Source organism: Patiria miniata, unplaced genomic scaffold (genome assembly GCF_015706575.1).
Source record: "Patiria miniata isolate m_02_andy unplaced genomic scaffold, ASM1570657v1 HiC_scaffold_1, whole genome shotgun sequence".
Taxonomy (NCBI): Eukaryota; Metazoa; Echinodermata; class Asteroidea; order Valvatida; family Asterinidae; genus Patiria; species Patiria miniata.
In genome coordinates, this window is record NW_024037047.1 from 12,109,105 (window position 1) to 12,124,063 (window position 14,959).

Here is a 14,959-nt window from a genome sequence, read left to right on the forward strand (position 1 = left end):
TAGTGTCTAGTTCGACATTTCAATTGTAACTTTCAAGAGAAATTATAATTTCTGTGATGTATAGTTTACTTATAAAATAACATGCATCGTTTGAATATTTTCTCTTTTATTAAATTATTAATAAAAATGGCCGAGAAAAGACAATTCTTTTGCTGCGATGACCCAAAGAGGCGTCGTTACATTTTACGTTTTTAAAGTCGTTGGCGTTCTAGTTGCTTAAGATGCGTTCCATCCGTCTTACGTTTTGTGAAATGCGTCGTATACATACACAGTGGCGTAAATCTGTGCCGGCGAGTGGGGGGAGGGGGGGGGGGGGGGCTGGTGGTGTAAACCACAATTGCTGTTTAAATTCGAAAGTGGGGGGGGGGGGGGGGGGGGGGAGGGGGGCTGAACACCGCATTACACTAGGAGCGCTGCTCAGGATGATGTATATCAGTACACATACTCGCGCTTACATCACAACGGCGCATTTTAAAAGCTTTGGTATTTTTCTCCACTTTTCAGTGCTATTATGAATACATTTTGGTTGTTGGGATTTTCGAAAAAACCTCGAAATCCGCATTTTTTTCTTAACACGAAAAAAGTGTGTGTGTGTTGACAAGTTTGTTTATGGTGTAAATCGGGGACACACACGTGCAACATCAGCGGTGAATAGAGGACATGGAACCAAATCAAGGACGACCTCGATTCGAAAACGTGTACAAAAGCAATGAGAGCTGTTGCGAAAAAGTACAAACAAAGGTAAAAAGAGGAAGAGGAACATAAGAAATCCTCGATTTACATCATAAACAAACGTAGGTGTGTATGTGTTCATCTTTTCAAACCGTGGACGAAAAATACCAGAGAACAAAAGAACAATACCGCAAACTAAACAAGCTGCGGTAAAATTCATACAGGCCGAAAGTGGTGAAAAAAATAATGTTTTAAATTCCTCTAAAACACCAGTTGAACTCGATTCAGTGTAAGTTTCTTGCTAAAACGGTGGAAGATCTTGGTGTTGATTGGTCAATGATGCAATGTTAATATCAAGTGTATTTTCACGTGACTGACATGTTGTGCGGGCCACTTGATGCGGTAAACCTTCAGTGAAATCTGTTCCATGACGTGTGGTTTCGAACACCGGTTTTCGAACTGACTTTTCAGAAAAGGTTTTATGTTGTGGTGCCCTTTTCAACTTTGACCTTATGCTAATGAGCGTGCTCGTTCAGCCATTTTTCTTGTTCTCGTGTCACCGCGTGGTGAAAGTCATTCGCAGTTATCGGAATTAAACTTTCTCCGTGATTTTTCCAGCTCGGAACTTGCTGAAAGTATCAGCATTTGTACAGTTGTATCCAGTTTTTATTCTACTTTATTTTGGATCGTGCAGTTGACGATCTTTGAGCGAACTCACCTCGTTTGAGGGAGACTTATTCTCGCGAAATCGAGAGGCACTTTTCGCGGGCCAACTCGCCCCCACGGACTCCGCGTGTGCTTACCCCCCATTGGACAGCTACTACACGCGTATTACCTTGCTCGCTTGGACTTCGACGTCGGTCCAAAAGACGAACTATAGGGTGGGTTGTTGTGTTCATATTTTGAAAAGTACAGAAAATAGCCCCCAAAATGTAAACACAAATGGTGTAATGCCGACGTACGATACTTCCAAAAAAATGGGGAAATCGCCGCGGTGGACTCGTGACTGTGGATGTCCGAAGGTTATACCGGTATTTGGTGGTATATAAGCAAGCACCAGTCAATTTATGGGGGGGGGGGACCAAGGGCGGATCCGGAAGCAAATATTCAGAGAGACGACTAGCAAGCCGGCTACTTCAAATTCGAAAAGCGTCTACACTACTCTGCGGGTATTCTGAAACGACCAAGACAATTCTTGGTTGGTGGAATCTTGTGTTATGATATTAATGTCCTATAGGTTTCTAATACTGTTTCCTGCCTTTTATATGAAACAAAACATGAATTAATAATACCAAGGTTTTAGATAATTATATTATTTAATAATATTTCATTATTGTTATAATCAGTGTTGGATGTCTCGAGGCCGGCCTTGGCCTCGAGGCCGAGGCCAACGAATGCGCTGCACTTGGCCCCCCAGCTGACACGGTGGACCTCGCCATTGTCAGCGAACAAACAAGAACATGGCTTAGACAACTGGACGGAATAGCCTGACCTTCTGCTGCCTCAAACGAAAGAAGAAGAGGCCGATTTTCATGGCCTCGGCCTTGGCCTTGGCCTCGGAGTGCAAAGCCTCGGCCTTGGCCTCGGCCTCGGAGCCTTCCGGCCTCGGCGAATCGGTCGAGGCCGGCTCGAGGCCGCCCATTTTGATTACGAATGACTAATTCGTTCCTGCGAACGAATTACTAATTCGTTCGAACGAATTACTAATTCGTTCCCACGAATTAGTAATTCGTGCGAACGAATTAGGAATTCGTGCGCGAACGAAATAGCGATTCCTGCGAACGAATTCCTAATTCGTGCGAACGAAATAGCAATTCGTGCGAATGAATAGGAATTCGTGCGAACGAAATAGGAATTCGTGCGAACGAAATAGTAATTCGTGCGAACGAAATAGTAATTCGTGCGAACGAATTAGGAAATTCAAAAAAAAATTCCACCCTGTCCCTTCCCGGGCTTCATACATATACAATGTACGCACGAATGAACTGGAAATGGTACGTAGACTAGCATCTTCGCCTAGCCTGCGCTTCAGCTTTCCACGTGCGTGCAGGCGTTATAACTGTTACCGCGTGCCAGACTACATAAGTCTGGCACCAATCCCATCTGCGTACAATAACATGTGGTAGTAGACTAGTCTGGTTGCAGTGTTGTACAAAATTTTCTCGTTTCGCCTCTGTACCCCGATCTTTAAAAATGATTTGCGGCAAGGTGCGGCAAGGTGCGGCAAGCTTAATCATTTCTTTTTATAGGCCACTGTTTCAGTAAAAGTCTGAACTTTCTGGGTACGATCGAGTGTACTAGTCCGTACCATTTTTTTTCTCATAAAGATATGATAAAAACAGTTACGATTTATCAAGTAGATTTTATTTTTACACGGTATTTTAAATGAAAGTTCCGGCTCACATGGTAATGTTTGGCGCAAATGGTCGATATGGAAAGCGCGATTTCAGAATTCGTTTTTCCATCCAAATGAATGCAAAGTTCTGAATGAATGTTTTAATAATAGGAGTCAGTATTCCTCGTGGTACCAGGATACTTTTTTGTATTTTTAGAGCCATGTTGATACTTATTACATGTATAAGCACTGTTTGAAATTGAATAATTTTGCGTGGTTACAGATATACGGCCAAAAAACTCTGGACTCCCTACCTCTTGCCATGATCTTAAAATTCTTCGAAGCCATTGGATTCAAATCAGATGATCCGAGAATTCATGGTCATGTTGATGAACTGAGTGATATCATGCACGCATGTTCTGTGTTGCCGTGTTGTTTGGAGCGGGATTGGCCATTGCCAGGCTTTGTCTGGTACCGCGGTATTAACAGTGATAATGCGTGGACACTTATCCCGTTGTGTGGAGCGGGATTGGAACTATGCTTTGCCAGTGCGCAACGGCGGGCCGTCTGGCATTGTCCGGTTGCATCGCGGTGTTTGCTCGGCGCGCGCCTGGACAGTGCGAAGGTCGGGGGATCGTAACTTTTTGTTATGAGTGGTAAAAACCTGATTCAAAAATCAAGTTGTTGTTTATTTAATGGGGATTCCTATGATCTGAAATATTTTGATAGATTTTGAAAATAAGATTTATAAAACATGCTTAAAGTAAATAATGTAAATCTTACAGAAACTCAAAATTTGGCCATTTAAATTGTTGTATCTCCAAAGGGCAAACACCTATGAGCCTGATTCAAACGCCATTGATTGTTGTTGTAAATTTGCTTTACAGTGATACAAAACTTGAGATTTCTTTCTTTAAAAAATAAAATTCGCCGGACTCCCTACAAGAGGAAACCCATTGCAAGCTGTAAATTTGTAAGCCAGGCACTCCAAAACTCAGTGAATTCAACTAAAAAGATGTTAAAACTCCAACATAATCTTAGCCTTGTTTTAGTGATTTATATTTTATTACGTGTTTTGATAGCTGGCCTCGGCCTTGGCCTCGGAGGTGGTGGCCTCGGCCTTGGCCTTGGCCTCGCGGTTGTGGCCTCGGCCTTGGCCTCGGCCTCGGAGGTTGTAGCCTCGACTACAACACTGGCTATAATTGTACAAGTTTTGTGAATAAGATTAATTTCAGTCAATTCCGATATCTTGCCCAATTGTCCCACGTTGACCAATGGCATTCCAAATAACTAATCAACATCTCAGTCCACATTTCTGAAATGACATAACAATTGTTACAATCCATTCCGATTGGCTGGCGGGCGGGGTCGCATACAATGTGCATATTAGTATACATCAGACGTTTGACCGTGGCTCTGCACACGTCTTATCCTCAGACTATAGCTATTTGTTTCGAGGAGATCTTTATCGATATGACTAAATCCAACTAAATGAGTCCTATGTCACCAGAGCTACTTTGGAGTAATAGTAATACATGTAATATTTTGTGCAAATTGTACACAACGGAAATCAGTCGGACCAGTCAACATTTTCACCCATATCATCAATCCGAGTGATATATAACTAAAGAGCAAAGTATGTTTTCTCTTTATACATGCATATGAAAAATTGTAAATGAAAAATGTCCCCACGACTGTTTTCGTACCCCCCGCGAGAATTCCTTAGGCTGTTTATATATGTTAAACATGATACCTGCAGGTACAAAAACAAGCGATCGAATTTCTGTGGCAATTTGTTCAAATTCATGGCACATACTGTACTTAAAGGGAATATACATCATTTGCTTTTGCTGTAATTTTCAGAAATGGATGGAATTGGGGGGTTGGAAATATATAGCAAATATAGTAAAACTGACTTTTTTGAGCTTTTGGGTTCGGAAATGCTATAAAAACCAAGAAAAACAATCATTTTCCTGTAGTCTGGTTCCCTGACCATTTAAGAGAGAAACAGAGCAGTTTACATATATTGGGGAATTGTAAGGTCAGGGAACCAGTCTAGCTGGCTTGTACCCGTTCATAGGTGTGTAATCGATTGCAAACAGGTGCCAGTAGGCCTATTTGAAAAACGCTGATCGGCCGATCAGCGTTGGAAATTGCTACAAAAATACCACTTTTCTTGAAAATGACAGTATACCAGGTGCCATGATTTTACAGGATGCTTTACACTGTCATTCACTAACAGTCCAGCAAGGTATTTCAAAATGATTTGGTAGTTTTATTTTTTGATGGTTGCAAATGTTGTATTTTCCCTTAAAGAAGAGATACAACATTTGCAAACATAAAAAAAAAATGATGAAATTACCACGAAATTCATTACTGGACTGTTAGGGAATGACAGTCTAAAGCATCCCGTACAATTATGGGTCCTGGTGTGCTGACATTATTAAGTAAAGTGGTACTTTGTATCAATTTCCAACGCTGTTCGGCCAATCAGCGTTGGAGAAAACTATTTTTCTTCTAGTCCAAAACTGCTCCTAATTTTTCATATTTAGTTATTGCAATTGATTACACACCTGTGAAGGGGTACAAGCCAGCTATACTGATTCTCTGACCTTATAATTCCCCACGTCTATATATTGCTGCGTTAGATCTTAAGTGGGGTCAGGGAACCAGACTACAAGAACATGGTTGGTGTTATTGTTTTTCCAGCATCTACGAACCTAAAAAGTAAAACAAGTCAGTGTAACAATATTTGCTTTAACATACTACTTCTCCGCTTTGGAAATCAAAACATGCTCTCAATTTTACAAAACTTCATGTTTATTTCTTTATGTCATATCTCAATATAGGGCTGGCCACAGATCACACTCAAATTAGTAAGCCATTTGCTTCTTCGAACTTCATTCAGGATGTCATTCCTGGAAACTTCTGGATAACTTTCGATGACACCAACGATAATGTAATTGCGGGAAAAGAAGGAGCCGTGGACACTGCGACAATACGCAACGTTGGCAACCCGGGCGTTTTCAGCATGCAGGTATCTTCGGAAACATCTGCTGACTGGGATATTTACTTTCCAACTAATTAGCGATTAAAAAAGAAAAATCTGCGATCGCTGATGTTTGAAATTGATGAATGAACAACTAAATTTTAAAATCCGTTTATCATCAAAAATGCGAATTATGTAGTATATTACCAATGAGTCGAGGAAGCACTAAATGGGTATACATAGTGAGTCAGAATGATCTGGACCTAAGTTCACCATTTTGTGGTGGCAAATAGAGTATATTGAGAAAAACTGAGTGTTTCATGTAAATGGTTATTACCTTGTCTTCCACAGGAATTTTGAATTTTTCAAATTAGTGACTGTGGTGAGGAGTTATGCCATTTTCATTGAAGTGGCTCATTGTCCAGTCTGCACACGGAATTGGTTTTGCCTTTTGTAAATGTGTCAATAACTTCAAGTGAGTCAGTCACCATGTTAGGTTTTTATTTGTTATTACTCTGATTCCACCAGCACGCGATTTCAATCAATTTGTTGGACCATGGAACCGTGGTCAGAGTGTTTTTAGCGTGTGTTCTTTGCTGACGCTTTTCTTCAAAATGGTACAATAGATATACGTGAAACTTTCACCAAATATGTCCAAAATACCAGCCTATATATTAAATTATCTCATGTGCACTTGTCTTGATAACTGCTACATATTTTAATATGTTGTTTAATTTGGGTCCAGATCATTGTGACTCACCCTGTACATCGAGATGGAAGAGTTTGTTCACATTTTCAATTTCGCCCCTCGTGGTATTTTGAGGTTCATTGCAAAAAAGTCCTTTTCTACATTGCTATACATTTCTTTAGAAATACAAAAGTACGAAAGATGCTCACTTTTGACTTTTGCCCCAGTTACCATATTACCTTAATTGATTTGTACCATACCTTGTAAAATTATTCATGATATCATAAAAATCAAACAATTCGATATGTCTTCTATACTGATGCAGACAAAACGATGTACAATATTTGACACGTATCAGTAAGGTCAAGACAAATTTATCTTTACACATATCAGTGCCTTAATGTTTGAGTAAAATAACTTGTGATTTAAGCGTTATCATTGTATAATGAGTCTTGTTTTAAATATGAGAGAAGCTGTACATATAAAACTTTATCTTAAATTGCTTAAAACTTTGTTTGACTTTATTTCACTTTCAAAAGTTGTTTTTTTTTCCTGAGTAATAATTTATAATTGAATACCGTAAACCAGTGTTGTAGTACTCGTACTCGAGTACTACTGGAGTACTTTTTTAAGTATTCGTACTCGTACTCGAATGTCAAAGTACTCGTACTCGATACGACGGTACTCGTACTCGAGCAGCAAAGTTCTCGTATACTCGCACTTGTCGAAATTGTACTCGATCATCAAAGTACTCGTACTCGAATAACAGTACTCGATAAAACAAAGTACTCGTACTCGAATAGCAGTACTCGATAAAAAACCCCGAACGGTATAGACACCGGCGGCGGAACCGGGGGGGTAGAGGGGGCAGTTGCCCCCCCACTTTTGAAAAGGTAGCTATTTTGCCCCCCCCCCCACTTTTTACCAGAAGCGATTTTAAAAAACGAGGTTAATTAAAATGATACATTCATTAACAGGTAAAAAAGATTTTTGAACACGTGTCTCATTTACAGGGCCCTATTAATAGTATTATGTACTACAATGTATCTTTTGCTCAGAAAATATTGGTTAAAGACTTGTGGTCAGAAATTGCCTCAGATCGCACCACAGAGCATCTAGAATCCTTTTTTTTTTTTCGGGGCCCTTAAGCGGGCCCCGAACCCCACGCCTTAAGGGCTTCGCGCTCGCATCAGTTCTGATCAAGGTATGTTCCCCCACTTTTGAGAAGCGATTGACACCCCTGATTGGGGTTGCAATTTGACAGTAGGCCTTATACCTAAGTGAGTATGGCCACACAAAATTAGAAAAATGATATGAAAAATAGGGATATACCGCGCGAAGAGAAAATAGTCCACATGCATAGGTTAACAGACACTACGTAAGTCACACTTTCGTTTCGGACCAACTTCACACTTTTCCATTTGCTTTCATTTTGCTTTAATCCTGCTCCGGGAAGTAACTGGACCTTGCCCCACCACTTTCAAAAGTGTTCCGCCGCCGATGGGTATAGATCGTATCGAATACCCCCATGTTGGCATAGCAACAGCGCGGCGACGTACGCACCGCAAGCTAGTCTAGCTAGCTAGCTAGTCGTATGGTCGTACGTACGTACGTGTAGTGTACCGTACCGCACGTTGTACGTTTCATTGCCGTTCAAGGTTCAAGGTTCCTTTATTGTTGTTGTTGGACCACGGAGACCTGTTCTTGTACTCGGAAGCACAAGTACTCGTACTCGCACTCGGCAACCTAGGTACTCGGCAGCACTCGGTACTCGGAATAAAGTACTCGACTACAACACTGCCGTAAACTGGGGTAAGTTAGGCACCCTGGGTAACTTTGGCAGAAGCCTAACCACGTACAGCATTTTTGTTGCGCGGTATTTCTGACAATTTTATATAAAATTGATACTGTAAAAGTTATTTTCTAACAACAGTATAAATATCATTATTGTTATAATTGTACAGGTTTTGTGAATAATTATATCATTCAATTCCGATATACTGCCACAGTTGCCCCAATATACGTGGAAACTTTGGCAGCACTTTAGGAGGCTCTATTCAAAGGAACGAACATAAATATTTGTTGTTACTAGGTTACAGATTAGGGCCCAGCTGCAAAAAAAACCCACAAAAGGAAAAACAGACATGCAATATTAGAGGAGGAAAACCTGCCAAAGTTACTCCAGTTGACGATAGTTTGTAAACATTTTACGTTATAAAAGCTTCAACTTCATGTAGTGCACAATAGTCTCATGTATCCATCGATTCATCTGCCGAGTTAATGAATACATGTAACGATGTATTTGCCAAAAAGTTGCTATATTAACTTTGGTGACATATACAATTGATGTAATTTTTGTACCCTTTAAGAGCCAAGTTATCATCAAAAAGGTTTACCATATGGAGACAAGGTAGATTAGGGAGACATTTGAATATCTTCCTAATTTTACCGTCGCAAATAGGCAAAATCGATTCCTCGATTGATGCAAATCCAATACTCAGTTTGGTGAGGGTAGGATAAGTGATTTACAGTGCAGGGTAAGGCGGGCAGGCTAAATACCCCTGGTTCATTTACCGGGAGACGGTATTGAGTACCGAAGTGTGACGTCATTTAAAATAACAAAGCGTAGTGCCAGCTTCGATTCCATGGGCGCGTGCGCGTTCCTTACACTAACCCCTGGCCGTGATGATGACATAAATGACGCTGATTGGCTATTCACAGCGTACTGCGCGCGCATTTCGAAGATTGCACGCCGGGCGCGCCCATAATGCGCTCGCGTGCTTTGCACGTAACGTCACGTACGAAAAAAAAAATTATGGGTGCGTTCGATTAGCTTACACGTGTAAGTTTCCCTTACACGAGAGCGTTCGTTTAGCCATCACGTGATTCGGATAAACTGCAGCCTAATTATAATGGCACATTATAATTAGGCTGCAGTTTATCCGTTTTACGTGCCGCCACCATCTTTAAAATGTTAAAAGTTGTGATTTTGAAGAATCAATCCTTTCAAACATAACATTTGGACGTTGCGTTATTAAGCAAAGATTTGTATTAAATGTACGTACCCCTTTCGTCCCTGTACAAGTAAAGATACAGGGCTTTTTTAGCGAAAAACGAGGCTGCCATAATTTATATTGTACAGGCATCGCGACTTTTGAATAACAATTTTTTTTTTCGTGCGTTCGATTAGCTTACACGTGTAAGTTTCCCTTACACGAGAGCGTTCGTTTAGCCATCACGTGATTCTCGTGTCTGCTCCGGTGTCATACACGAGTACCCGATGGTTCAGTATATAGGCCTCAAGTATTATTTGTATTTAAAAAGATTTAATTGTCTTCGTTGTAATTGTAATCAGTGGCTTGGGAGGATGTTTTAAGGGAGAGATAGAGCCTTAGAACCATTCGGTTGATATATCATTGTAGTCTATTTCCAACAGTTAAAAATCCTTATGTTATTACTGCCTTGTAATGATAGCAGTTGAAAATTGCATTACGACTGCAGTAATGATAGCCAAAACATATTTTTAAAGGCACGGGGAGGGGGGTATTGCCCTACAAATTATGGTGAAGTTATAGTAGTTTTAAATATTTGACCTTAAACCTGTTCCAGAATTTTTCATTCTTGAAGTTAAAATTTGAATATTTTTTTTTTTCATATTTAAATATGATTGTTCACACATACACACTAGTGTTTACAATTAAGGCCATTTATTTTCGAAAAATTTAGTATTTGATTATTTGAAACTGCATTTGACCTATTTGAACATTCAAAACTTGGCTTCAATTTTACACAAGTGGCCATTTGCCTGCAGAAAGCACACTGTACCTGTCCAACATTTGCATGCCACACGAGTGTTTTGCAATAAATAATTTACAATAACTAGTCATTTGCTTTAACCTAGGATGGAAACAATGAAATGATGTCAACAAAAAAGTTACTGTCAACAAAATGTGGCATCTGACAATAGGCCTAAAGTTTTTCTGTTGACAGCCTGGGAAAATACTGAATAGTCAGCTATGCTATTCCAATTACCGTTGAAAAGTAGAGCTCTAAATGTTTCTTGTTTTATTGCTTTGTTTTCTTTCAGATTCAGTGTGCGAAACTTGTTTTATGAAACATCATGAAGAGCTGCTTCAGGTAAACACTTATTAATCTCCATTTTTTTGAAAAAAGGTACATCTTTGTATTTTGGGTCATTTTTGCCCCCAAAAAGCAAACATTTTACCACATGACTTGAAATACATTTTTACCAGTGTTGTAGTCGAGTACTTTTTTCCGAGTACCGAGTACTTGCGTTGCCGAGTATGAGTACTTGAACTTCCGAGTACAAGTACAGGTCTCCGAGCACTTGAACTTGTACTTCCGAGTACGAGTACGAGTATGAGTACTTCCGAGTACGAGTACGAGTACTTCTATTTCCAAATACCACCATAGGGCAATACAAACCTACTCACGGGTTGCTGTTAAATGTGTTTGTCCGGACGTGCACAGAGGAAAATCAGGAAACTTCGATTACTCCACAAACGCAGCCAATCCACCATTTCAAACTGTAAGTATCGATAAGATAAGGCTGCTATTCGAGTACGAATACTTTGATGATCGAGTACAATTTCGACATGTCGAGTACGAGCACTTTGCTGCCTGAGTACGAGTACCGTCATTTCGAGTTCGAGTAATTTGACATGCGAGTACCAGTTCAAGTACAAGTACACTTAAAAATGTACTCGAGAAGTACTCAAGTACCGAGTAGGAGTACTACAACACTGGTTTTTACCAAAAATCCAAAGAATCCAAATATATGTCACATTAGAACATCAATCACGTTGGACCTTTTCAAGTTTCCCTAATCAACAGTAGTTTTTTTTTCCACAGGAAATCTAAGTAGACTCTCTCTTAATCAGAAGGTGCTCTGTCACCCGCAATAGTACCTTGTGCTACAGATACTTGCATTTTAAATTTGGAGCGATTTTGACTCTTTATGAATTGATTTTCTTGTCAATATCTCTAAATAGGATAAATGGTTGGAAAATAACTGATAGTCAACTGACATTTAATATTCTCCTTAGAATTTGCATAATGTAGAATTTTGTGGTCCATAATTATCTATATACATTCAGTTTTAAAAAATGTGTCCAGTTGGTTGTTTTAGTGCATGAAAGTGAATTTTAGTCAATGTGATTTTATGACCCTTGCATCGCTTGTAATTTCCTCGATTTCAGGATAACAAACCACGTCGTCTGCTACCACACATGAATGATGGGATGGTGAACCATGACAACTGATCAAAATAATGGCAAGGTATGAAGGCAGACTGAAAGAGTCAAAGTAAAGAAGCCGGTGTGAAAACTAAAATTGAAAAAGAAATTGGCATTTCAGCAGAAAACTGTGAGGATAAACTGAAAAGCTTAAAGAGATCTGTAGTAATCATTGTTTTTCGCTTTGTGTGAAAGGCATTCCATTTGTAGCAAGATCACTTGTGATATTTTGTAGTACAAGGCGCTCCATAAACAAAGTCACTTGAAAGGTCAAATAGAGCATGTTTGCATTGCATGCACCCCAAGTGTGTGCAGTTGTGTAGCTTAAATGGTCTGACAAAATGTTAAAGTTATTACACTTCAAATATCAGATGATCCAAGTGGAGGTTCTAATAGAAGCCATCCAGAAAACAGTCTCTGAACCGAGGTGAATGTTCACAACAAACTGTCAGTAAATTATTCTTTTCCCACAATTGCATTGTAAAACATAGTCATATTCCTTTAATCCCTGAGAAATATCACCCATTTCCTCTTTTTTATTTTTGCAGATTTCAAGAGACATCTCGTCTATTGGAGGTGTTCAAGGAAACGAAGCCCTCACCGGTGAAAAAGAAAGCGGTCAAAGAGTCAAAAGAGGTCCAGCCCGCCCCCCCCCCCCCTCCCGCCCTGCTTTTCGAATTTGCAGCACTTGCAGTGGCCTGAAATTTAGGGGAAAATGTTCTTGGGTCCAACCTTGGTGTCCCCTAAAAACAAGATGGTGCCTTCCCCTGCCCTCCAACCCCAACACTGAACAAATCCTGGCTCAGGCTATCCACGGCATTTCAAGTGGCTGTGTGAGTTGCCTTTTCTTGTGCAAGCCTGGATGAAATTCCTATATGATCTTTTCAAGCTTTTGGGTTTATCCTCACACGTACTTTGCTGCTGGAATGCCTATTTCTTTTTAAAAAAAATTACTCACAGGCTTCTTGAACTTTGACTCTTTCAGTTTACAATTAAGAGATTGCATCGACTAAAATTCATTTTCATGCACTAAAAACAACTAACTGGACACCTTTCAGTAGACGGAGTTTTGTGACTTGAGTCTAGTTGAGTCCTTATCAGAAAGTTACTCCTGTTGAGTTGAGTCATTAATTAGTCAAGAAGGCCGAGTTGAGTCACAGTTTGTGGTCAAGTTGAGTCAAATTTATGTTCGAGTCAATTTGATTTTATGATATTTCAACACCTTATAATAAATTTATAAATAATTTTTGACTGGAAGAACATACACAAGACACCCATTTATTATGAAGATCCAAAGACGTGAGTCCCATCCATGTCAATACAATGTATGTGCATTTTTTTCTTCTAAGCCCTCGAACACACAATACAATGTTTGTTCAGATATTTTGTAAATAATGTGTTCATATAATTATTAAAGAAGTATTTATTTGTCGGCTATATACACACATCTTTAAACAGTTGCTTTTTTGTTTCCCTGAACAGAAAATTTACTTATTGTTTTTATGAATAAAGGAGGTATTAATTACTAATAAATGAATCTTTATCATGTACCGACATAATCTTGTAAGCACTAAATAAGTTTAGAGTGTCAATGAAAAATGAAATAATAGTTATAATCCATGGATGATGCACAGACAATTTTTTTATTTTCAATTTCGAGAAGCACGATATGCAAGAAAAAACGTTTTTCAAGTTATGAAATGTCCAATGATTGTAGGCTGAAGCAATAAGTTATATACTTCAATAGGCAAATGGAAGTTTTTTTTCCTAAATGTATTTCTTGAAAGTGTGTCAATAAATATATAAAAAAAAGACACTGTGGCAATATTTTTGACGGGTTTTGTCTGCAATTTGTTGTCATGGACTCGACTCTCGATATTATGGCCTAAGTTCAATTTATCAATAACAAGCTTATGAAATGAACTTCTTTCAAGCCGAAAATGCCTCAACTTTTGGAACGAATTCCAAACGATTTAGGATGAAATTTACGTTTACATCGGTCTTTATGACATACTTGTTGATAATTTAGAGCAAACCTATTGATTCTCTCATTAATTTATCGTATTACAATGATCTAGAGCTAATTAAATTAGCCGGATCGCCGCATCTCTATTTTCCCGGTGAGCAGACGACGCTGTGTGTACATTCACATTTGGCCCCGCCCCTTAACACCTTTGACCTTCATTTTCCCAGCATGCCAGGCGAATACACCGCAGCGTTTGATTAGCCTCATTGCGTGGCTTTCCCTGAGTGTAACCCCGCGTATACACGTGTAAGCTAATCGAACGCACCCATTTTGACACATTTAAATTACACAATTCCAGGTGTTAAGATCGCGCAAGGCATGATGGGAAACAACATGGCGCAGCAAGATCGTACCCATGGGGAACGAGGTTGGTGTAGTGCAAACATTGATCTCCATGTACTGTGTATATGGAGATCAATGAGTGCAAACGAACGGAGTACGCGCGCGTGTTGGTTGGATAGGACATCGGGAAGTGTTTGTGCATGAATGCGCGGCCGAACAATGGCGGCGCGTTTACTGTCAGACGGGTAAACGCGCATTGTGCTTTCACTTTGTTTACTTTGGAAAATGGATTATTGAGTGAAATTTTTCTTACAGGAGGGAGTTCAAGCGCTCCTCCAAAACAATCTTTAAAAAAATAATAACTGAACGATGAAGAGTTACCCTCAATCCCTCCAAACAATTTTTCCACACTTTCTTGATATACACTTTCTTATTATGCATTTTCGAAATTCAAGAACCCCCCCCTTTCCTTTTCCCTTATTTTTTTTTTAATCCCTCTTCCTCCCAAAAATGATTGCAAGTAAATTGCCATTTCATTTTTGGCACATTGGTCATTAGAGCACACTGAATTACTCCATCAACGAAATTAATAAGTGAATTAATAATATGCTGAAATGACATCATATTTTTTTAACTGAACGCTCACACGAGAAATTGTATGGAGATCAAATGATTGATATATTTATTAAAAAACCTGAACATAAACCAATTA

At 39.4% G+C, this 14,959-nt stretch overlaps 1 long non-coding RNA gene across 1 annotated transcript; it reads left to right on the top strand.

The window, feature by feature from the left end:
- The first annotated feature begins 1,654 nt into the window (after window positions 1–1,654).
- Window positions 1,655–13,531, top strand: LOC119723417. The gene is made up of 5 exons (XR_005270545.1): window positions 1,655–1,666; window positions 4,408–4,409; window positions 10,772–10,821; window positions 11,904–11,982; window positions 12,488–13,531. It is a non-coding gene; the product is annotated as an uncharacterized LOC119723417 (long non-coding RNA).
- Window positions 13,532–14,959: the final 1,428 nt, after the last annotated feature.